General features: G+C 32.9%; 1 long non-coding RNA gene across 1 annotated transcript; it reads left to right on the top strand.

The window, feature by feature from the left end:
* Positions 1-15182: 15182 nt before the first annotated feature.
* LOC140694156 (uncharacterized) lies at positions 15183-16719 on the top strand. The gene is made up of 2 exons (XR_012069911.1): positions 15183-15445; positions 16399-16719. It is a non-coding gene; the product is annotated as an uncharacterized lncRNA (long non-coding RNA).
* Positions 16720-21221: the final 4502 nt, after the last annotated feature.

Genomic DNA, 21221 nt, shown 5'->3' with positions numbered 1-21221 from the left:
TTGAAAAAGGTTTTTGAAGAAATCATGACTGAAAACTTCCCAAACTTAAAGAAGGAATCAGATATCCAAGTACAGGAAGCACAGAGGGTCCCAAACAGGAAGAATCCAAATAGACCCACACCAAGACATTTCATAATCAAGATGGCCAGAGTCAAGGTTAAAGAAATGATTCTTAAGGCAGGAAGAGAAAAGCAAAGAGTGAATTACAAGGGAACCCCCAAAAGGCTCTCAGCTAATTTCTCTACAAAAACACTACAGGCCAGAAAGGAGTGGAAGATATATTCAAAGCCCTGAATGAAACAATGATGCAGTCTAGGATACTTTATCCAGCAAGAGTATCCTTTAGGATAGAAGGAGAAATAAAGAGTTTCACAGACAAAAAAAAAAAAAAAAGCTGCAGGAGTTTAGCAACACTAAACCCATGCTAAAAGAAATATTGAAAGGGCTATTCTAAATAGAAAAGCAGCAGGATGCTACAGAAATGAGAAACTGACCACTGGAAAGGTAATAATTCATGAATTACAAATAAAGAAAACATACAAATCACTGAGAGTGGAAGAGAGAGGCAGGGAAATATAGAATATTTTTTCTTTCTTATTTAAATTTTCTAAAGAGTAAGATGGGATTGAGATCATGTTACTAACAGTTTAATAAAAACAGTTATAATAATAGGTTAATAGATTTATAAAAAAGGGTAACCACAAGTCAAAAATTTACAAGGGAGTCACAAAAATTAAATAAAATCCATGATAATACAAAGGAAAATTACCAAACCATAAAAGGAAGAAGAAAGGAACAAAGAGGATATACCAATTCAACTGCAAAGATAAGTTCAAAATGGCAATAAACACACATCTATCATTAATTACTGCAAATGTTAATGGACTAAATGCTCCAGTCAAAAGATATAGAGTGGCAGACTGGATAATAAAGCAAGAACCTTCAAAATGCTGCCTACAAGAAACCCAATTTAGGGAGAAGGACACATATAGATTGAGAGTGAAAGGATGGTAAAGAATATTCCATGCAAATGGAAAAGCCAAAAAAGCAGGTGTTGCAGTACTAATTTCAGACAAAATAAACTTTAAATCAAAGGCCATAAAGAAAGAGAAAGAAGGACATTTAGTACTGATTAAAGGAGTGATACAAGATGAAGATATTACACTCATCAATATATATACACCCAATATAGGAGCATCTAAGTTCATACAAGAATTACTAACAGAGATAAAGGGGGATATTGATGGGAATACAATCATAGTTGGAGATTTTAACACTGCATTAACATCACTAGACAAATCTTCCAGACAGAAAATAAACAAGGCAACAGAGAAATTAAATACTACAATAGAAAAACTAGATTTGGTGGATATTTTCAGAGCATTACACACCAAAAGAATAGGATATACATTCTTTCCAAGGGAACATGGAACATTTTCCAGGATTGATCATGTGCTTGGGCACAAAAGAAACCTCAACAATTTTAAGAAGATAGAAATTATCTCAAGCATCTTTACTGACCACAATGCCATGAAACTGGAAATCAATAACAGAGAAACAAAGGAGAAAAAAAGGAAAGCATGGAGATTAAACAATATGTTATTGAAAAACCAATGGATCAATGAGGAAATTAAAGCTGAAATTAAAAAATACCTTGAGACAAATGATAATGTAAGCACAACCACTCAAAACCTATGGGACACAGCAAAGGCAGTGCTAAGAGGGAAGTTTATAGCGATACAGGCTTTCCTCAAAAAAGAAGAACAATCTCAAATAAACAAGTTAACCCACCAAAGAACAAAAAGCCCCAAAAAGCAGCAGAAGGAAGGAAATAATAAAGATCAGAGAGAAATTAAATACAATTGAGATTAACAAGACCATAGAAAAATCAACCAAACCAAAAGCTGGTTTTTTGAAAAAGTAAATAAAATCGACAAACATCTGGCCAAACTCACATAGAAGAAAAAAGAGAGAGCACAAATTACAAAATAAGAAAGGAAAACTGAGAAATTACAACAAACAAAATAGAAATAAAGAATATCATACGAGAATATTATGAAAAACTATATGGAACCAAACTGGATAACCTAGAGGAGATGGACAAGTTTCTGGAAACATACTGTCCACCAAGACTGAATCAAGAAGAAACTGAACACTTGAACAATCCGATCACTAGAAAGGAAATAGAAATAGCAATTAAAAACCTCCCTACAAATAAAAGTCAAGGACCAGATGGCTTCAACGGGGAAATCTACCAAACATACAAAGAAGAACGCATACCAGTCCTTCTCAAATTCTTCCAGATGATTGAAAAGGAGGGAATACCCCCAAATACATTCTATGAAGCCACAATCACACTGATACCAAAACCAGGCAAAGACACTACAAAAAAAGAGAATTATTGGCCAATATCACTGATGAACATAGACGCCAAAATCCTCACCAAAATTTTAGCAAATTGAATCCAACAACACATAAAAAAGATTATACATCATGACCAAGTGGGGTTCATCCCAGGGACACAAGGCTGGTTCAACATATGCAAATCAATCAATGTAATACATCACATCAACAAGAGAAAGGACAAAAACCACATGATCATCTCAATCAATGCAGAAAAAGCATTTGATAAAATTCAACACTCATTTATGATAAAACTCTCGCCAAAGTGGGTATAGAGGGAACATATCTCAACATAATAAAAGCTATATATGACAAACCTACAGCCAGCATAGTACTCAATGTTGAAAAACTCAAAAGCTTCCCACTAAAATCTGGGACAAGACAAGGATGCCCATTATCACCCCTCCTATTCAACATAGCCCTGGAAGTCCTACCTAGAGCACTGAGGCAAGAGAAAGAAATAAATGGATCCAGATTGGAAATGAAGTGATAAAAGAGTCATTATATGCTAATGACATGTTTCTATATATAGAAAACCCTAAAAGGTCCACACAAAAGCTACTAGATTTGATTGAAGAATTCAGGAAGGCAGCTGGTTACAAAATTAACTTTCAAAAATCAGTTGCATTTCTTTATACTAACGATAAATCAACAGAAAAAGAAAGTAAAGAAACAATGCCCTTTAAAATAGCACCCAAAATAATAAAATATCTGGGAATAAATCAAACCAAGTAGATGAAAGAATTATACACAGAAAACTATAAACCGTTGATGAAGGAAATAAAAGAAGACTTTAAAAAATGGAAAGATATTCCATGCTCCTGGATTGGAAGAATCAATATTGTTAAACTGGTCACACTGCCCAAGGCAATCTACAGATTTAATGAAATTCCTATCCAGTTACCCAGGATATATTTCATAGAAGTAGAACAAATCATAATAAAATTTATATGGAACCATCAAAGACCTAGAATTGCCAAAGCATTGCTGAAGAGAAAGAAAGAGCCTGGAGGAATAACTCTCCCAGACTTCAGACAATACGATAGAGCTACAGTCATCAAGACAGCATGGTACTGGTAACAAAACAGACATATAGACCAATGGAACAGAATAGAGAATCCAGAAATGAACTCACAAACATTTGGTCAACTCATATTCGACAAAGGAGGCAAGAATATACAATGGAAAAAAGACAGTCTCTTCAGCAAATGTTGGGAAAACTGGACAGCAGCATGTAAAACAATGAAGCTAAAACACTCCCTTAAACCACATACAAAAATCAACTCAAAACGGATTAAAGACTTAAACATAAGACAAGATAAAATAAACCTCCTAGAGGAAAATATAGGCAAAACATTATCTGACATGTATTTCAAAAATTTTCTCCTAGAAGAAATAAAAGCAAGAATAAAGAAATGGGACTTAATGAAACTTACAAGCTTCTGCACAGCAAAGTAAACCAGAAGTAAAACAAGAAGAAAACCTACAGAGTGGGAGAAAATTTTTGCAAGTGAAACTGACAAAGGCTTGATGTCCAGAATATATAAGCAGCTCGTACGACTCAAAAAGAAAATAATAAACAACCCAATCCAAAAGGGGGCAGAAGACTTAAACAAGCAATTCTCCAAGGAAGACATACAAATGATCAAAAGGCACATGAAAAAATGCTCTATATCACTAATTATCAGAGAAATGCAAATCAAAACTACAATGAGGTATCACCTCACACCAGTCAGAATGGCAGTCATTCAAGAATCCAAAAATGACAAATGCTGGAGAAGCTGTTGAGAAAGAGGAACCCTCCTACACTGCTGGTGGGAATGCAGGTTGGTGCAGCCACTGTGGAAAACATTGTGGAGATTCCTCAAAAGACTAGGATTAGATTTAACATATGAGCCAGGAATCCCACTCCTGGGCTTGTATCAACAAGGAAATCAACTTCAGGATGACACCTGCACCCCAATGTTCATAGCAGCACTATTTACAATAACCAAAACATGGAAACAGCTTAAATGTCCATCAACAGGTGACTGGATAAAGAAGATATGATATATTTATACAATGGAATACTACTCAGTCATAAAATCCAACAACATAATGCCATTTGCAGCAACATGGTTGCTCCTAGAGAATGTCATTCTAAGAGAAGCAAGCCAGAAAGAGAAAGAAAAATACAATATGAGATCGCTCATATGTGGAATCTAAAAAACAAAAACAAAAACAAACAAACAAACAAAAACAAAGCAAAAATACAGTTCAGAAATAGACTCATGGACAGAGAATACAGAATTGTGGTGAGGAGGGTGGTAGAGGGTGGGAAGGGATAGATGGGGATTTCAAAATTGTAGAGTAGATAAACAAGATTACACTGCATAACACAGGAAAATATACACAAAATGTTATGCTAAATCACAGAGAAACAAATGTGACAATGAGTGTGTATATGTCCATAAATGACTTAAAATTTGTGCTGAACATTGGAATTTGACCCAAAATTGTAAAATGATTATAAATCAATACAAAATGTTAAAAAAAAACCCAAAAAAGAACACTCCCACACACTGTACAAATATAAACACAAAATGATTTAAATATCTGAATCTAATATATGACAAAATATAACTCCAGGAAACTAACATAGGCAAAACAAGACATAAATTGTAGCAAAATTTTCTTATGTCCCTCTCCCAAGCTGAAAACAATAAAAGCAAAATAAACAAAAAGGTCCTAATTAAACTTAAAAGCTTTTACGCAGCAAAGTAAACAAAATGAAAAGATGAAATTCCAAATGGGAGAAAACATTCGGAAACAATTCAATTAACAAGAGGCTAATTTCAAAAATACACACATCGCTCATAGAACTCCATTTCAAAAATCTACAAACAACTCAGCCAGAAAATGAGCAGAAGACAATTCTCCAAAGAAGACACACAAATGACAAACAGGAACATAAAGTTATGCTCACATTGCTAATCATTATACAAAGGGAAGACAAAAATAAAATAATGTTTTACCTCACACTAGTGAGAAGGGCTGTCATGCAAATGTCTACAAATAATAAAGACTAAGGTGGCTGTGGAGAAAAAGGGACTCTCCAACGCTGTTGGTGGGAATGAATATTGGTGCAACAACATTGGAAACTGTATGGAAGTTCTTTAAAAAATAAACATAGACCTATCATATGATGCAGCAATCCCAATCCTGGGCATATAAAAGATGAAACCTGAAAACAAAGAATCCTAGGGTAAAACATAAGAAGTACACTCTGACATTGGACTTAATTTGATTTTACATATGTTTCCTCTTGCAAGGGAAGCAGAAGCAAATCTAACAAAATATGATTGTATCACTGTAAACAGATTTACACTGCTGAAGAAATGATCAATAAAATGAAAAGTCAACCAACACAATGGGAGAATATATTTTCAAGTGATATTTTCCAAACTAGTGTTAATATCCAAAATATATGGCAAACTCTTACCCCACAACAACAACAAAAAATACCAAACAATCCAATTAAAAAAAGTTCATAGCAATGAACAGATAGATCTGAATCAATTTTTTGTAGAAAAAATATGGTTGGCTAAATGACACATGAAATTATATTCAGATTTATAAATTATTAGGAAAGTCATAAACCATAAATGAGACAAGAACTGACAATTGTCAGAAGGCTCTCATCAAAAAGAAAGGAAATAAATGATGGTGAGATTGTGGAGAACAAGGAACACCGTGGACACTCTTGATAGGAATGCAAAGTATTGATTCCAATGCATATATACATCAAATTTTTTTCATCCAGTTTTCTATCAAGGGATGTTGGGTGTAGGCCCCTGTCTGAAGGCTCTAGAGAATAAGCCCATGGGCTGAAATGATAAACAAGCTGTGAGGAATGTCATATATCCAGGCTGGATAATAAATGGCCTAATCAATGTATCTAGTATGGATGGCTGGATAGCCTATGCTGGGTAAGATCCTCAGATGAGGACAAACTAAGACAGGCACAGCCGGCTGCATAAGAGATGGCCTACTTAATGAATTTCCGTGATGAACTTTAAAACAATCCTTGATTATTTAACATCCTGTGCTTACTGCAGGAGCATGGGGACATAAATAGTTTATGTTTATTCACATTGTTATAACTTAGATGATATGTGAGGCATTGTGCATGTCCTATATAAAACCTTCTTCTAAGAATCAATAAACAGAGAACTGCTTCGCTTCTCTCCACACAGTGTTTGTGTGTATATGATATCGTGCCACTGACAGGGTTAATTTAATTTGTTGGGAGTATCATAAAAGGATGTTGCATTATATACAATGCTCTTTCTGCACCTATTGAGATGATTATGTGTTTTATTTCTCATTCTATTAGTGTGGCATGTCACCTTTATTGATTTGAATATTTTGAAGTATCCTTAAACCCAGGGATAAATCCCTTTACTCATGTATGTGTATGATACATTAAATGTGTTGTTGAATTCATTTTGCCTGTGTTTTGTTGAGAATTTTGGCACATATGTTCATCAGGGATAATATTCTATATTTTGCATATAATGTCCTTTCTACCATTGTTATGCAAATAAATCTGGCATCACAAAACAAGTTTGGAATCTTTCACCCCCTTCAAATTCTTGGAAGATTTGGGGTAGAATTGGTGAATAATTGTCTTCAAATGTATGACAGAATTCAGCAGAAAATTCGTCTTGTAAATTTTTACTAGTTTGGAAAGTTTGCATTATTTTTGTACTCTTACACTCTTTTGCCCTGTTTAATTTTCTTATTTCTTCTTGATTCGGTATTGGAAGACATATGTTTCTGGAAATATGTCTTTTGTTCTAGGTCATTCAAATTGTTGGCTAGTGGTAATTTCTTATGATGATTTGCATCTCTACAACATCAGTGGTAATATCTTCTCTTTTATTTCTAATATTATCTGAGTCATTATTTTCTTAGACAACCTAAACTTTTGTCCACTTTATGTTAAAAAGAAACAGAGTTAAGTATATTTTTTTATCTTTTCAACTGTTTCTCTTGTTATTTGACTTACTCTCATTCATTTAATTTTCTTCTTTATTCTTTGTTTTCACCTAGATTCTTGATGTGTAATGTTAAGAAGTGTGAATCTTTGTATTTCATTTATTATTAAATATTTTTTATTTAGTTATTATTTATTTATTTATTTACATATTTATTCATTTATTTATCATTGAAATACTGCCATTTACAATGTGTCAATCTGTGATGTATAGCACAGTGTTCCCATACATGCATATATTTGTGTGCCTATTAAAGTTTACTTCACGATATTTAACTTACTGCCCTGTGTCATAGAAAAGAAATTTTGAAAAAATCTATTTTTATATATAGTGGATAGCTTTTATAAATCTACAGCTCCCAAATATATACTCTCGCAGCCCTTTTTGGAAGTAATCATAAAATTGTTTATTAGATCTGCGACTGTGTTTCAGTTTTGTAGATAAAATTGTAGTGTTCTCATCCAAATTTTTTTTTAAGGTTCCACATATGTCATGTCATGTATTATTTTTCTTTCTCTTTCTGGCATTTTTCAATTAGATTGACACTTTTGGGGACATCCATTTTGCTTCAAATGTCATAGTTTTACCATTTTTCATTGCAGAATATTATTCCAATGTGTAAATACGGCATAACTTCTGAATACTGTCATCTGTTGTTGGACGATAAGGTTGCTTCCATGTCTTTTGTATATAGCACTGCTAAGAACATTGGGGTGCAGAAGTCTTTTTGAATTAGACTTCCCTTTGATATATACCCAGAAGTGAGATTGCTGGATTGTATCTTAATTCTGTTTTTATTCTTTTGAGGAATCCCCATCCTGGTTTCCACAATGACTGCACCAAACTACATTCCTACCAACAGTGTAGGAGGGTTCCCTTTCTCCACAGCTTCCCCAGCATCTGTTGTTTGTGGACTTTTGAATGATGGCCACTGTGAGTATTGTGAAGTGATAATTCATTATAATTTTGAATTGCCCTTCTCTGATAATGAAACTGAGCAATTTATTTTTTCATATATCTATGTATCATTTGTATGTCTTTATTGGAGAATTGCTTTTTTAGGGCTTCTGCCCATTCTCAGATTGGGTTTCTTTTTTTTTTATTATTATTATGTTGTATGAAGTCTTTGTATTTTGGAAATTAAGACTTTGTCAGTTGCATCATTTCTTAATATTTTCTTTAATCCTGTAGGTTGTCATTTTGCTTTTTGTCTGGTTTGCTTTGCTGTGCAAAAGCTTATAAGTTAAATTAAGTCCCATTTACTAATTTTGCTCTTACATCCATTACCTGGGTAGGCTGTTCTAGGAGGTCATTGCTGAGATTTATCTCAGAGTGTTTTGCGTATTAACTCTTCTAGGAGATTTACTGTGTCTTGCCTTTCATTTGAAACTTCAAGCCATTTTTTGGTTATTCTTGTGTATGGAGTGAAGGAGTGTCCTAACTCAATTGCTCTGCATGCTGCTATCCAGTTTTCCCAACACCATTTGGTGAAGAGATGGTCTTTTCTCTGTCATATTCTTGGCTACTCTGTCAGAGATTAATTGAACATAGGCCTGAAGATTTATTCCTAGGCCCTCTATTCTGTTCCAATGGTCCATATGACTTTTTCTGTATCAATATCATGTTATTTTGTTTATTATAGCTCTGCAATATTGTTTGGAGACCTGGTGGTTTATTCCTCCAGCCTCTTTCTTTTTCTTGAATATTGCTTTGGAAATGATGGATATTTTATGACTCTGTGTAAATCTTAGGAGTATTTGTTTCAGTCAAAAAAAATGTTTTGAATAATTTGATAGGAAATCAAATTAAGTCTGTGGATTGCCTTGGGCGGTATGGGCATTATAACAATATTGTTTCTTCCATTACAAGTTCATTGGGTATCTTTCCACTTCTTCAGATCTTTTTTGAATTCCTCAATCAATGTTTTCTATTTCTCCATGTATAAGTCATTCACCTACTTGGTCAGATTTATTCTTAAACATTTTATAGTTTTGGGTGCAGTTAAAAAAGCGGTTGTTTCTATACTTTGTTTTCCTGTTGATTAAATAGTAGCATAAATAAATGCAATTGGTTTTCCTACATTACACTGGGTACCTTGCCCAGTTCCTTTTTTAGCCTAAGTAATTTTTTTGTGAAGCTTTTTCGGTTTTCTATATATAGAGTCATGTCTGCTTATCATGGCCATTTTACCTCTTCTTTTCCAGTCTGAATGCTTTTATTTCATTTTCTGGCCTGATCGTTGTGGCTAAGATTTCCAAGACTATATTGAATAGAAATTGTGAGAATGGGCAAACTTGACTTGTCTCAGGTTTTTCTGGGAAGGGTTTTGGTTTTTCACCATTTAGTATTTTGTTGGCTATATGTTTGTCATAAATAGCTTTCATTAGCTGAGATATGGTCCCTTTGTGCCCACTGTGATAAGGACTTTTATAGCAAATAGTGGTTAAATTTTATCAAATGCTTTTTCTTTATCTACTGAGATGATTATGTGGTTTTTTGTCCTCTCTTTTGTTGATATGTTGTATCAAAATTGATTGACTGATTTGCATATGTTCAACCATCCTTGTGTTCCTGGGAAATACCTAACTTGACCATGGTGTATAATCTTTTTTTACATGCTGTTAGATTTTGTTAGTTAATAATTTCTTAAAGACATTTACATCTGTGTTTATCAATGATATTGACCTATAGTTTTGTTTTGGGGTAGTGTCTTTGTTTGGTTTTCGTATCAGGTTGATGTTGGCCTTATGGTTTCAGTTTGGGTGTACTCTCTCCATATCAATTTTTGGAAGAGATTGAGGAGGAGTGCTATGGATTTTTTCTCTCTATGTTTGGTCAAATTCCCCAGTGAATCTATTTGGGTCTGAATATTTGTTTGCAGAGATTTTTTATTTTATTGATAATTCTATTTCATTTCTGGTGATCTGTCTTTTCAAATGGTCAGTTTCTTCTTAATGCAAAAATGGTGGGCTGAATATTTCCTGAAACTTCTCCACTTCTTCCTGGTTATCCCATTTGTTTCCATATAGTTGCTCATGGTATTCCCTTATATTTTCCAAATTATTTGCAGAATTTATAGTTTCTCCATTTTCATTTCTTATGTTATTTGTGTTCTCTCTCTATTCTTGTGATGAGTCTGTCCAGAGTTTTGTCAATTTTGTTTACTATTTCAAAGAATTGTTTGATTTTTTCTATTTTTAATCTCTATTTCAATTGTTTCTTCCTTGATCGGTATTTCCCTCTTTCTGTTGACTTTTGGTTTTGTTTGTTCTTCTTTTCATGATTAGTTTACATAGAACATTAGATTATTTATTTGAAATTGCTCTTCTACTTTGAGGAGAGCCTTGTCACTATGAACTTCCCTCTTAAGCCGGCTTTAACTGTATTCCATAAACATTGCATAGTGTTTTGTCATATTTCTCAAGGTTTTTTTTAAATTTCTTATTTTACTTCATCAGCTCCCCCCCTTGTTTTAGTACCATGTTGTTGAATCTACATGCTGTCATTTTTTCTCTCTGTTTTTCTGTGATTGAATTCTAGTTTCATGTTATTATACTCAGAAAAGATACTTGAAATAATTTTTATCTTCTAAAATTTGTTAAGGCTTCTTCTGTGCCTGAGTACATAATCTTTCCTAGAAAACATTCCATGTGCACTGGAAAAGAATGTATATTCTGTTTTGGGGAGAAGTACTGTTATGAAAATATAAACCAAATCCAATTATGTTATCATATCTTTTAGTATCTTTGTTCCCTTATTAATTTTCTGTCTGAAAGACCAGTCTGGTGATGATAATGGGGTGTTATAATTTCCTACTGTGATTGTATTCCCATCAGTTTCTCCCTTTTCATCTATTAGTATTTGCTTTATGTATTTAGGTGCTCCTGTTGTGAGTGCATGTATCTTAATGTGTATAAAACCCTCATTTTGTATTTCTCCTTTAATCACCATATCATGTCCTTGTTTATCTTTCTCTATGGCCTTTCTTGTAAAGTCTCTTTTGTGTGAAGTCAGTACTGCTAGTCCTGCTTTCTTGTCATGTCCATTAGCATGGAATATATTTTTCCATCTTCTGACATTCAATTGATGTGTATTCCTCTTACAAAATTGGGTCTCTTGTATGCTTCAAAATGTAGGGTCTTGTTATATTATCCCATCTGACAATATATATCTTTTGATTGAATCACTAAGTGCATTAACATTTGTGATAATTATGGAGAGACTGGTGTTTATTTCCATTTTGAACATTTTCCATTTGATTTTGTATTTCCTTTTCGTTCACTTCTTTTTCTTTTTGTGGTTTGATAAGTTTTCTTTTATTATCTTGGTTTCTATTTGTCTTTGTGACTTCATTGTAAGCTTTTGACTTATGGTTAACCTCTTTTGTATGTATATTGACCAGTTATTGTATCTGTTTATTTTAACTGATAGGAATACAAATTCTAACCCATCATAAAGAGAACAGAAACAAGAAGAAAATACTCTGTATTTTCCTATTTCACTCTCTAACCCTTAAAAATTTTGATGTCCTCTTTTTAACATCATGTTTATTCTATTGTAAGTCATTGTAGCTATTACTTTTTTAATAATGCCTTTCTCATTTCTATGGCATACTGCTTCTTTTTTTCTTAGAGTAGATTTTCATTATTTCTATTTCTGTCGCTAATTTCTTTTAGTATTTGCTTTTGTGGAAGTTATTTATCTCTCCTACTATTCTAAAGGATAGCCTTGCTTGATAAATTATTTTAGATTACAGCTTTCTTTCATTCAGGACTTTGAATATGTCTTGTCACTGCCTTCTGACTGTTGTATTTGTGCAGGAAATGTGTTTACAAATATAATGTATATAATTATATATATATATGTAAGGAATACATACAAATGAACTTAACGAATAAGATGAAAAACTATACGTTAAAAAATAGAAACCATTGATGAAGGAAATTAAAACTGATTCAAAGAAATGAAAAGATCTCTTATGTTAATGATGTGAAACTATATGGTTGAAACAACCATACAACCCAAAGCAATCTACATTTAGTGTAATTCATGTCAAAATACCCATGAGATTTTTGCATTAAATAGAAAAAATAACTTCAAAATATATATGTAACTACAAAGATCATGAGTTGTCAAAATAAACTTGAAAAAGAGTATTAAATCAATTAGTGTAATATTCTCTGATGTTAAACAGTCCTACAAAGCTTTAGTAATTTAAACAACATGATTCTGGCTCAAAAACAGACACCAATCAATAGAAGAGAATTGAGCAACCAGATATAATCCCTCACACCTATGATCAATTAACCCATGAAAAATGAAGCAAGAGTATAAAATGAAGAAAACACATTCTCCTCAATATGTAGTGCTGGGGAGATTGAAAATGTGAAACATAGATTAGAGTATTTCCTCACATTGTATGCAATCCATGAGCACAGAATATCTTTTATTTCTTTTGTATACTTATATTTATTACACCTTTAATTTATAGAACTATGTTTAGATCTTTTATTTCACTTATCAAATTTATTCCTATTTTATTCTTTTTGGTATAAATGTACACACAACTGTTTTCCTAATTCCTTATTCTGATAATGTGATGTTAGTGTATAAACATGCAACATATATTTGTATATTGATTTTGTATTCTGCAAGTTTGCTAAGTTTGTTCATTATTTCTAGCATTCACTGGAGGAGTAAATGGAGTTTTCCATCTGTGTATAATTATGTCATTTGTAAAAATTCTACTGCTTGTTTACTAGTTGGAAGCCTTATATAATTTTTCTTGATTAGTTTTTCTGGCTAGGACTTTGAGTAGTGTAATTTAGGACTTGTGACAATGAGCTACTTTTTCTTATTACTTGACCAGAGGAAAACCTTCCTGTATGTTAACATTGAACTTGATTTTTGTCATGGGTTTTTCATATATGGCTTTTATTATGTTTAGTTATATTTTATTTAAAGCAAATTTGTTAAGATTTTTTTGTATACAAAAGTTAAGATCAGTTCTGTCAATAATTTTCCTACATTTTCTGAGATTGTCACTTTTGAATTCTCTGTTTTTTAATTGATGGTATCACATATATTGATTTGCATTTGTTAAATAATACTTATGAAACAGGACTAAATCAAACTTAACTATAGTTTATAATACTTATAATATGCCATGAAATCAGGTTGCTAATATTTATTTAGAATGTAATATACACATACAGAAGGAAAAATATACATTGTAGCTTGAGTGTACATTTATTTAAAAATTTTATCTCTCATTTTGAATTTGGCTTATGTTTAATGGAAATTATTTCTAAATAAAGAATATAACTCTTGGTAGAACTGAATTTACTACAGTTTACTGATACAGAACATAGCTATTATTTACAATTAGTGCACAAATCACTTGTCTTAAAATGCCATATTATATTAACAATGCCAACTGATTCAGGACTGGGAAACATAATGCTTCCTAAAATGCATTATGTGGTGTTTTCCACACCAACCCACATATACACTTATTTCTTTGTTTTTTTGATTGTTTGTTTGCCCCTTAATGGAGGCACTGCTTATAGAACCCAGGATCTTGTGCATAAGTGTATTTATCAACATCATTTTGGAGCACTTAACAGAATCCAAAAGAGTATGGATTATAAAGATGACAGGAAAATTTATTCCTTCTAGGGACTGAAAAACCTCTGAGTGAAAGAATGGTAAAAATAAACATTTGTATGTATACAATAAGATTTTCTCTTGTGTAATTTTAAAGTAGAATATTAAATTACATTAGTTTTACATATAGCACTGAAGTACAATTAAAAACAAAATTTCCCCACTTTGAGATTTCTTAAATTTGATTGATTAAAGTTTTATAATTTTAATTCATAAATATTTACCATTTATTTATAAACATACCAAAGAAATTGACATTTATTCTGCTCATGTTTTGAATATAGAGCTACTTTTTTAAGGTACACAGATAAATAATTACTTCCATTTCCAAATCAACTTATGTTTCACTTTAATTACAAAAGATAATGAAATAGTTATAAATTTTCTGTACAAGTTTTACACAAATTTCACTTTAAATTCCAAAACTTTAAAATTATTTTATTTATTTTGAGCATTATTTATACTCTGTTCACCAAACTGGTATAAATTTGTGTACAAAAGGAAGGAGAATTTTTTTATTTCATAGACCCCAAAATTAAATTATTTAAAAAGATTTTGTGGGGATAATATTTGCAGATCACACTATAAAAATAAGCATCTTATATGATTCATTTTCACTGGATGAATGAGAAGGAAACACTGGCTGAATGTTAATCTTGGGTTGCTAGGAGACCAGACGTTTTGTGATGTCACAGCTACTCAGGTTGAGAACCATTGTGATGGCCTACCAGTTTAAATGTGCAGGCTTGCCAGAGCAGCATTTGAAGCTGTAGTGCTCAAAACCATGCAGAATAGAAAAGTAGCTGCAGAAAAAGTTATTTGAGATGGCACTTGTTTCTTCAGAAATTCAAGATAAGTTTCCTAAAGATGGGTCAACTGGTTCAGGAAACTCCAGTAGATCTCTATTTTGTGATCAAACATTCTCTGGGGACTTGGACTTGAGGTCTATGATTGAAGAAATTGATTCTCTGACTTTGTCAGAAGGATCCTTGATAAAAAGACCATGTTACACACATTGTGACTCTGAACCAGTTGGAGATAATGATTTTCATTCTCTGAAATTTCCAAGAAAACTCTGGAAAATGTATGGGGGTGACCAATTTAAATCCATCTGGTGGGATGATAATGGATCTTCCATAGTGATTGATGAAGATGTCTTTAAGAAGGAAGTTTTGGAAAGAAAGGCCCCTTTCAGAATATTTGAACCTGGAAGTATGAAAAGTTTAGTTATACAGCTAAAGCTTTATGGGTTTAGGTAATTGCAGCAGAATTTTCAAAGATCTGCTTGTCTAGCTGTCTTTATGGCAGAAGAAAAAGAAGTCTATATTTTAAACAAGGTATTCACAAAGTTTAGTTACCACTTGGTAACTTAGATATAAAATTTAATTTTGTACATCAATCTATGGTAACATAAATGGAAAGCTTTTTTGAAAATTGTATAAAACTACTAAGGCTATAATTCTTAATTTTTTATAAAAATGAGGATAGTGCCTTAAGTAGTCAAGATTATGATAAACTTTGCTAGCAACTATGAATCTTAACAGAAATCTAAATAAAGGTATTAAAGCTGTTTTCAAAAGTGGCTTTCACCGTTACTGCAAATGCTAACTTCTTAAACTTGATGACTGTATTATTTAAATGTGTATATTCGAAATAAGGAATTTCAAAAAATAGTCAGAATTGCTCATATTTTGATGATATTATCTTTGCATTGTAAACGTGAAATCTGAGGTTTTATAGGTTAGGCTTATTGTAGTCTTCTAATTTGGTTTAAAATATTACTAAAATCTTTCCACTTTGATTGTAGCTGCAATTCTACCATATTTCAAATTTTAAACGAGGCTGTCCCCAAATTTTAGTGAGAATAAAAATAAGAGTTGAGATTAAAAATGTCTCTCTGGTATCTTCATTGGCTGAAGATTTCAACAAGAAGCACTTTATAGGAGGGGGTAATATAGATAATCATAATTCTGATTTTGTGGCTGACACTAGTGGAGAAAGTGCATTTTTACCTTCTCCTAATTTAAACATGCCTCTTAACAGAAAGCCCTCTACTAGCCATAAAATTGGTGATACAAATACCCCGATCAGAGGTGATTTTTCTCCTTCATCATCAGTGTCAGTTAGACCACGAGAACAAATTGCAGTGGATCAATGTGCTACTTTAAATCAGTTGACCACTATCCACAGGCACTCCCAAAGCAGCTAAACTGAAGCAAATGGCTGTGCTGTGAACTTCATTACAACTACAACTTCTATTTCTCATTACAGCATCTTGTCTCCCATACAGGGCAATTATTTTGGACTGATGGTGGAGCCTTCTACTTTTCCAAATAGATATCACAACATATCTGCCCATGAAGGTCGTTTTTCTAAACTTCAACCAGGGAGCAACCCACGGTTTCCATTGCCAGTGATAGCTGATACATCAACTACCTCTCTTTCAAGGCCAACTCATCAGCTATCTTCAGTTTAATAACGTCATCCAAATTACAATTGATCTACCAGAGGACTACCAGATTATGCAGGATAGCAAAGATTAAAATTTATGATGGCAAATGTCGACATATATCTGCAATATTCTTATTTGAACAATAAACATAAATGTGTACCTGTATTGTCCTTATATTTTTTAAAATAGAGTAAAGATTTAAACTCGAGACTAAGTTAGCATTTAAAGAAAAAAAGAGATATTTGATTGATATGATCATTTGATGGAACAATATGTGAGTAAATTTATATAATTTCTTGTAAGGAAGAAGAGAAAATGGAAGAATTTGGAAAAAGACAAAAACATGGAGAGAGGGAACAGTACTAAGTGGTTTCTGGTTGATCCTGGAAAGTATTTAAAGTGTTAAGTTATGATAGGTTGGAACAGGAGATAAATGCAGGAACCGACTCAGGAGTCATGGTCTCTATTATGTCATCCCTGGAATCATAACAGTCACGTGATGTAATCTCAGATGGCACATTCAGCATGAGGTAGAATTTAAGAAGTAATTTTTTCTATGGTCTTCTTTGTGCTGTTCTCAATGCATTTCAATTGGTGCTTTCTTTTCCTCCCTCAAGGGTCTGCACTATATTTTCTAGTGAAAATTTAATGTTGCTTTTATGTTCCAGCCAAAGATATGCTTACATCCTCAGAGGGGCACTTAAAGCATTTCCAAATCTAAGTCCACATCTCAACATAGTTTAGTCATTTCTTTATAGATCTGGCATCTGGCTACCTTGGAATATCTTTATGTTTCACTGTATCTGGAGATATATCCAGGCAAATGCTTGTCAACCATATTAACTCCAACCTCAAAACTGTTGCTCCATCTCATCCTTGGACTTAGGATGTCCTCCATTTACCTACTTAGATTTTCCCAGTCTCAGAACAGAAACCACCTCCTCCAGATGTTTTCTAACCAACTTTCCTTGTCTAACTTGGATACCAGCACTGTAAGCACAACACGTGCCACAAGATGCATTTTATTATTTAGTGAATGAAAAATACATGTTGACTTTAAGCAAAATCTACTTTCCTGAAGCAACAAAACTCTCATGGTTTTCAAACTATTTCGTTATGGTCTTTACTCTTCACCACAAACTAGCTCTTTTCATAGCCCATGGACTAGTCATTCAAGACAGTAGTGGAGGTAGGTACAGGAGACAAAGTATTATTTTCTTCTTAATTCATGCCTCCAGAGGCCTAAAGCATTCCATTCTCATTTGCTGGAATTTTTCCTGTCTCTTCATCACCCACCCACCCCAAAATAGCTGATTCTCTTCCCCATACCAATAACTATACTGCCTTCTAATTAATTTACTTCTTAGAATCAGAGCTTCGTCCAGAAGAGACAGTGCCATTGCATATATTTAATACAGGTTTATAGACACCACACAAATTTTGCCACTTCTAACCTTAACACAGGAAGTATCTAAGAGGTACTAGAACCTTGGTAGTGGTGGTCATATTCAGAAACTAAATAGCAATCTAAAATGTGTGGACTAGAAGGAGGTGAGGGTGGTAGAATTTAAAATTTGTCCAACTGCAAGAATATAAAATTTCTGCAGATATTAAGAAATATAAAATATTCATGGAAGACTATGAGTAATTCCCTTTTACTTAAAATAAAAGGTGAAGCATTTTCAGAATGTGAAATGCCCTGAAATGCTGGAAAATTTGTAGGCAATGTCAGGGTATCTAAGGCTTCTGGTCATAATCATGCATCCAGTGTCAGCTGATAAGACTGAAATGGCAATATTGAGTCCAAAAATGTGTCACCAATTGGGAATAAAGCCTTTGATAATCTTGAGAATTGGCAAATGGGCCAGGGTAAGCTCACGCAACATTCCGCCAATATGTCCTTTACCAAGAGAAGAAAAGAGACCACTTGCAGTAGGAGATCTGTGTATGGACAGCAGTGGTTGTTCCTACAACAGAAACATCAAGATTTTAAGTTTGTCAGCACAAATATGATGGTGGCTATGTTGTTGTTTATATTAGCAGTCTGGGGTTCAGATGGGATGGTTCAGCAGCTAGTTTCCATCTCTCTTATTAGACAGTGGGTCTTACCGTGATCATCTTAACAATGTTCTATACTGATAAGTCAAAAGCAACAGTTTATTTTCAAAATTAGAAATCCTAAAGAATATTATTTGTTAGTCTATCTGTTGTTTTCTACCTGGGAAAAGCTAGACTATTGGCAAAGTACAAAAGTTGGCTGGTGTTTGAAAACTATTCCCTGAGCTCTGCCCACTGAATTCTTCCCACTAAATACTACAAATCTGTCTACCACTGTGTGTGTGTGAAGATGGATTGTTAAGCATTAACTAAGCTTGTCTTAGTTGAGCCATCAGTGAATTATTCCTCTGCATCTGGCAGAATCTCTGTGAATTAAGAATTTCACTGAGCCATCAGATTTTCTACCGATCAGGGAGAGGTAGATTATAATTCTCCCAGTGTATTAATTATTACCTGTTCATTGAATCCTGAGCTGATGTTAGGGTAAAACCACTGAAACCTTTAATTAGACTGAGGCATATACATTCTCCAGTCCCCAGAGCCCAGCATAGGACTGTGTGTCCTTTTTAATTTAAGCTTATATCTTAGTGTTTTTTCTTTTAATTCTCATTGTTGGCACAACTTAGTTTTGCTTTGAACACACGTTGACTAATTTATAGAGACTGAACAACTGACTTATTCCTGTTTTCCTAGAAATTGCAGTAACATTACTTTCCTTGGACTACCTGGAATAGAGTGAGTGCAGTCATCATTTTGAAAGCAGCCCTCAGTCCTAATAATGCAGAACCTTTACACTTCTTTGCCCAGCACTTGTGCAAGATTGTTTGTTGTGGATCTCAGGGATTTTCCTCACATCCCCAAATGCAACAATGAGAAAACACCACATTGTTATCCAAAATCAAACATTTGCCAGTATTGCATTCCCATTGCAAAACAGTTAAGAATTTTAGGAGTTCTGAGATTTTACCATGCTGAGATGTTTACCAACCTAGCATTTTCCTTTCTTACTGATGATGTCATGTAGATGAGACAATATTTCAGACACAGTGAACTTTATCACTCACCGCAATAGCAGCCAGGGTTAAATTTTGCATACATTCCCTACTCTCAGATTAATACACAGAGTGAACTATTCAAACCTACAGAAGCAGTGGGCTGTTAACAAAAAGAAAGTTTAAGGCATGATAAAACACTAATTATATTGGTATCTTTATGTATTATTTATTAGAATCACTTGTTTATTAGTATCTTTACCTAGGATAAGTATATCATGACTCAACTTTACTTGCTGCAGAAACAATCATGAGAAATGACATGGGAAAAAATGAACATTGACTTTCCATTTTTCCTCCTGCTTCTATTGAGATATAATTGGCGAAGATCATTAAGTTTAGGTGCACATGAGAGTGGTTTGATTTACAAGTATAATGAAATAAATATCATAGCAACTTTAGGGAGAATTCATTATTTAATTTAAGTACAATATTAAAGAAATACAATTTGTATTTTGGTTGTGATGAAAAACCTTAGGGTCTACTCTCTTAACAACATTCATATATAACAAAAAGCAGTATTAATTGTAATTTTTATGTTACTATGGGGCATCCCTAGAACATGTTTATTTTACAGCTGGAAGTTTGTTGCATTTGAGTGCATGAATCAAATTCTCCTTTCCCAACCCCTGCCTGTGTTAGCTACAAGTCTATTTTTTTTCTATAAGTATGTTTCTTTTGAAGTGTACATTTATCTACAAACTGTATTAGTTTCTCTTACACATCATACTCTTTGCTATTTTTAGTACATTTCAAACTGATCACCAGAATATATCTAGTTATGATATATTGCTATTTAAAGATATTTCATAGTTATTTACTATTCCCCATACAGCACATTTCTTGTCCCTGACTCATTTAATTTGCAACTGGAAAATTTTCTCTCTTAATTTTTGTCAAATATTTCTTTTTCCTCAACCCATTTCTCCCCTTCTGGTAAACAACCAGTTACTTTGTATATCTATATCTCCTTTTATGCTGTGTAATTTTCATTTGATTTAAATTCCAAATACGAGTAAAATCATACAGCATTTGTCATTCTCTTTCTGACTTATTTCAATTAGCATATTACCCTCTTGGTCTAACCATTTGTTGCAAATGAAGAAGTTACACTTTTTATAGCTGAGTAATAACCTATTGTATTTTTATCTGTTTGTGGGCATATATATGCATATATATTTATATATATTTATATATATAAATATAGATAAATCTATGAAATATAAAAATAAAAAATAGATGGGTAGTTATATATACTATGAACACGCATTTTCTTTATCCATCATCTATTGATGAGCAATTAATTTGCTTCTATATCCTGTCTATTTTAAATAATGCCGCAGTGAATAAAGGTTTGAATTTATCTTTTCTAGTTAGTGTTTCTATTTTCTTGGAATAAGTATCCAGATATGGATACGTTGGATTATATTTTTAATTTTGAGAGAAAACTGCATACAGTTTTCCAGTGTCAGCGCCAATTTACGCTCAGTCCAGCAGTGCATCAGGTTTGATTTTCTTACATCCTCACCAACACTTATATTTGTTATCTTT

This window comes from Vicugna pacos, unplaced genomic scaffold (genome assembly GCF_048564905.1).
Source record: "Vicugna pacos unplaced genomic scaffold, VicPac4 scaffold_20, whole genome shotgun sequence".
NCBI lineage: Eukaryota > Metazoa > Chordata > Mammalia > Artiodactyla > Camelidae > Vicugna > Vicugna pacos.
This window is presented reverse-complemented; position numbering and strand designations above follow the sequence as displayed.